General features: G+C 37.8%; 1 long non-coding RNA gene across 1 annotated transcript; it reads right to left on the reverse strand.

Moving 5' to 3' along the window:
* Nucleotides 1-3,528: 3,528 nt before the first annotated feature.
* On the reverse strand, nucleotides 3,529-4,815 carry LOC133454804 (uncharacterized). Its single transcript, XR_009783448.1, has 3 exons — nucleotides 4,763-4,815; nucleotides 4,591-4,674; nucleotides 3,529-3,583 (listed from the first exon to the last, which is right to left on the reverse strand). It is a non-coding gene; the product is annotated as an uncharacterized LOC133454804 (long non-coding RNA).
* Between the last annotated feature and the right edge of the window lie 361 nt (nucleotides 4,816-5,176).

The following is a 5,176-nucleotide window of genomic DNA, read 5'->3' on the forward strand; positions in this document are numbered from 1 at the left end:
TGGATCATCAGCAGTTCTGGATCGCACGTTAGACGTCAGACTCAGAGCAGATTTGTTGTTGTTTTGGAGCATAATGTGACGTTGGAAAACGCAGAACTGCTCTCTGTCTCTGTCTACACCAGGTCTACACGCATCTACATAAACGGAGTTTTCAAAAATCTTCACTTTGCCCGGAGTCTTTTTTAAACATTCGTTTATTTGTGTTTTCATGTGGATGACAGGTCCAAACGTAGGAAAATATCTTTGGTTTAGCAGATACCGGCTACGTGTGTACGGGGTCTGGGCATACAGATGGGGCAGAGCTGTGGAGATGCTCCCTGGCGTGACGTCATATGACGCGGTGTTCGAAAAAAAAAGCGTTTGTAGGAGCTTTGCTAAAACCAGCCACTTTTTCCTCTGAATAAGTGCCCTTATGTCTTGTAAAACGAATTAAATCCTACATTAACTTCTCACATAGTCATTTTCACATAAGGTCAGGTATCATTTTTGAAAAAATTCTAACCTGCAATATGCTCTTTAACACGGATTATATGTAGTGGTCAGTAGTGGAACTGCATGTTTGTGGCAAATTGGATGTGCTCTTGCCAACTACTTTACTCTGTAAAACAGGGGCCACAAAACATTCTTAAGAAAATAAATGTTCTTAAGTGTCATTTTTTTCTTAAGTTCAGTCTTAAGAAGAAAAAAGAGAAGAAGTCATATTCTCCAAAAAAGTTCTAAGTATTTTCTCAACTTTTTTCTTAAGTTTCTTCTTAAGAAAAAACTTAAGAATAAATGGTATTCTTTATTAATAATAATAATAATAATAATAATAATAATAATAATAATAATAATAATAATAATAATAATAATAATAATAATAATAATAATAATAATAATAATAATAATAATATAATTCTGGGATACTTGGCTGCTACTGCTGTGTGAACGGTCTGCTGGAGCGGCTACTGAATCCTTCATTTAGTATGCAGTACACAGTACATACTGATGCAGTATGTAGCATGTAGTACTTAGTATGCCATTTTGGATACAGCCATATTTTAAGAAGTTCTTAAGTAGGAAAAATAAGAAATTCGTAAGATATGACAGTTCTTAAGACTGTTCTTAGGAAAATATTGAAGAATTGCACTTAAGAACTTTCTTATGAACTTCTTAATTTTAGATCTGAAGACATTTCTTAAGATCGTTCTTAAGAACATATTGGTGATTCCGGCCCCTGGTGTACCCAATGAAGTGGGTGGTGAGTGTAGGATCTTAATCAAAATCACAAACTAAAGACGAAGTACATATATTCCATGGGCAACCATGAGGTGTAAACATAGAGCTCTGATTCTATTAGAAGGAACAGTTAAGTGATGCCACTTGTGCTCCTGCAGGGGACTAGAGATGGCGTCATCTCCTTTCCTTTCATTAAGGAAGCAATGCAGCTCAGAATCATCCACAACGTTCCAGTCAGAGAGAGTTAACATGCTGGACCTCTTTTTCTCCTCCTCCTCTGGCAGGACTGGGAGCCTCAGGGGCTTGTGGGTAATGGAAAGGAGACATTAGCTGCCAGGGTAACAGGAAGAGCTGGAACCATCTCTAAACTGAAGCACAAACATGGAGGTCAAAAAAGAAAAAGAGAAACATATTTGATTATCAGTTATTGATGACATCAGTGACTGACACCTACTGGAGGTCTGAGGCCAAAGCCCACTGCTGACGACGACGCTCCTTCAGACGACGTGTTCTGGGCAACTCTGCCGAAACTCTACGGTACAGGAGAAGAAGACCTCTCTGTCATTTAATTTCTCCCTTCTTTCCGTTTTTTTTTAAATAACTTTATTTATAAGATTTTTCAATATTCTTTAAGACAAACAACCCCACATATATCCCACCCTCCCCGGTTCCCACATAGAGAGAAGATAATAGCAATAAAACATTAAAAAAAAATATAAAACAATAAATAAATAAAATAACATTAGAAATAATAACAACAATAATGATGCTAAAATAAATAAATAGATGAATAACACTGTAAACATGACAAAAATAATGCTAAGCTACATCATCGAAAGACTACGGAAGAGTATTAGGGCCAGGCAGGAGAAAAATAAAATTATATTTTAGAGGAGGAAGATTTTTTTTAATTATGCACTTCGAGAAAAAAGTCTAAATGTCGAGAAAAAAGTCAAAATTTCGTGAATAAAGTCTAAATGTTGAGAAAAAAGTCGAAATGTTGAGAAAAAAGTCGAAATGTTGAGAAAAAAGTCAAAATGTCGAGATCAATGTTGAAGTACAATTTCGAGAAAAAAGTCGAAATCTCGAGAATATTGTTGAAGTATAATTTCGAGAAAAAAGTCGAAATGTTGAGAAAAAAGGCAAAATTTCGACTTTTTTCTCGAAATTGTATTTCAACATTAATCTTGACATTTCGACTTTTTTCTCGACATTTCGTCTTTTTTCTCGAAGTGCACACTCTCAAATTGTTTTTCTCTTGCCTGGCCCTAATACTCTTCCGTAAAAGACAGTGTAAGGACGATTTCTAAGAAAGGGGACCAGGCCTTTATACATTTTTTGGCGAGATTTGAATCTGTTGTATCTGAGCTTTCTAAAGGTAAAAAAGATATCACATCTTTGACCCATTCTGTGAATGTTTGAGATTTGTCAGATTTCCCATTGCGGAGGATAAAAGTCTCCGGGCTATGAGAGAAGAAAATGCAATAAAATGGTCTTGAGGAGAGAGAGGTAACTGGTGCGTCATCCGTGGGAACTCCAAATATAGCAGTCATAGGGTTGGGTTCAATAATTATATGACAAATGGTCGAGAAGGCATCGAAAATATTCTTCCAAAATGTCATCAGAGACGTGCAACCCCAGAACATACAGTATGTCCAACAGAGGCTCCAGGTGACATCTTATACAAGTAGAATCAACATCAGGAGGAATTCTAGAAAGCTTTTCTCTCGAGAAATGCAAACGATGAATTACTTTGAATTGAATAAAACAATGTCTAAGACATAAAGAGGTGGTATGAATGCGCCCCAGAGAGCGTTCCCACATCCCCTCTTCCAGCTCTACATTTAGATCTTGTTCCCAGGCCGATTTGGTTTTGTCCAAGAGAGGAGGACCAATATCCTGTATAGTCATATAAATCTTTGAAATGCTACATTCTTTCCGTTTTATCATCTTTCCTTCCTTACCTCACTTCCTTGTATGGTATTTCCTCTGTCTGCCTGTCAATCAAACCATCAGGCTCCACCCACTGTTTCCTGAAAACATTCAAACGTGTTACAATACTGGCAACTGAATAGTGCTGAGTACTTGTGTGTTTTGTGACTGTACTGTGGTGTGTGTGCTCTACTGTTACACATACTCTATATGTTTCCATGTTTGGGCATCGAGACTCCGCCTACACACACAACACAAAGTTAGCATTAGTTCAGATGATAGCCTAGCGGAGAGGTCAGTAGAGGAATTAGAACTTTTCTTTACTTCTGGATTTATATTAGACCAGTCGGCTGGACAGAGCCTCCTGGTTTTTACTCACGATTGGGTGCGAGGACGAGATCTACACTCAGGACCCTGGTTGCTATGGTGACTCCTGGGCGTAAACAGGAAGAAGATGAGACCTGGACCATGAAGTGGTGTCACAGACAGTACTGGAGTTGAGGGGGGATGAGGGGGGATGAGGGGGGATGAGGGGGGGTGACATCCCCCCCTGAAATAAAAACGGTCCAAATCACCCCCCCTGTAAAACTGACATCGTGAATAAAGTCGAAATTTCGAGAATAAAGTTGAAATACAATTTCGTGATTAAAGCCGAAATTTCGTGATTAAAGTCGAAATTTTGAGAATAAAGTTGAAATATCGAGATTAATGTTGAAGTACAATTTCGAGAAAAAAGTCAAAATGTCGAGAAAAAGTCAAAATGTTGAGGAAAAAAGTCAACCTTCTGAGACTATAAGAAACAGCGCATGTGACTGTCTTTACAAAATGCCTCGTAGTACTAGAGATGAACTGGTGAAACTGTACTTCAGAATCGGCTCTTGAAATAAGTAGAAAAATCTGCCAGTGGAACAAGATTTATCTTCTCATTACAAGCAAAAAAATCTTGTTCCACTGGCAGATTTTTCTACTTATTTCAAGTGAAAATCTACTTGAAACAAGTTAAAATTGTTGTTTTTTCCAATGATGAGTCTTGTTTTAAGTGTAATGAGATTTATTTTACTAAAATTAGACATTTTAACTAGAAATAAGACAAATATTCTTGTTAAGATTGTGAGTTTTTGCAGTGATCCATGTTACTTATCCTGTGAAGGACAGAGTCATATTGATAAGTTCAGAAAAGTGTTTTTTATTGTTGTGTTTTGATGTATTTGATGTAAGCCCAGTGGATATTTAAAGCTTACAGAAGGCTGCATTTAACTGCTGCTATGTCATTCCTGCAGTATTTCTGCAGGTGTTTTGGTCACTGCTATTATTTGTAATATATTATATTATTTGTAATCAGCACAAATTATCTGTCCCCATATGATAAAATCCACCATCCCCCCTGATTTATTTTTACAACTCGAGTACTGGTGACAGATGTATAGAAACTTTTATTACCGGCTCTTTGTCTGTCTGGACTCTGCATTATTTGCAGTCTTCTCTGATTCACTGCCGCTACTGGTATTGCCACGTGAACGGGACCTGCTGGTCAGAATTTGCAGAGGAAACATTCTTTAAATGTTCTCCATCATGAAGAGAGTTAATTTTCAGAGTAAAGTCATCATGTGACCTCCTCCTCCGTCTTCTGATTGGTCGTTCTCCGTCTAGACTTCTGCTCCGCCTGAAACAGCAACAGGAAACCCATCACTCTTTTTGTTGTTGCTTGTGTGTTTGTCTGTTATTTGTCTTCCTCTCACCTCTGTGGTCCTCCAGCTGCCTGCTCTTCTTCTCTGGTATTAGGCCCAAACTTTGGGTTGAACAGGCCGCTTCAAGGCACAACCAGATGGGAGCAGTCATCAGTTTACGTGATATGTTCAGCAATTATATTACATAACTTTTGCCCAAATTGAACTACGGTAATTGAACCACTTTCCGGTTACAACAGTAAACACCATCATCTTCTGGATACCCTGGTTCTATGGAAAATATGGACTGTCTCCTTCACTCTTTCTGCATCCTGGTTTACACCTGAACTCTGTAAAGG

This window comes from Cololabis saira, chromosome 11, assembly GCF_033807715.1.
Source record: "Cololabis saira isolate AMF1-May2022 chromosome 11, fColSai1.1, whole genome shotgun sequence".
In the NCBI taxonomy this organism is placed as follows: Eukaryota; Metazoa; Chordata; class Actinopteri; order Beloniformes; family Belonidae; genus Cololabis; species Cololabis saira.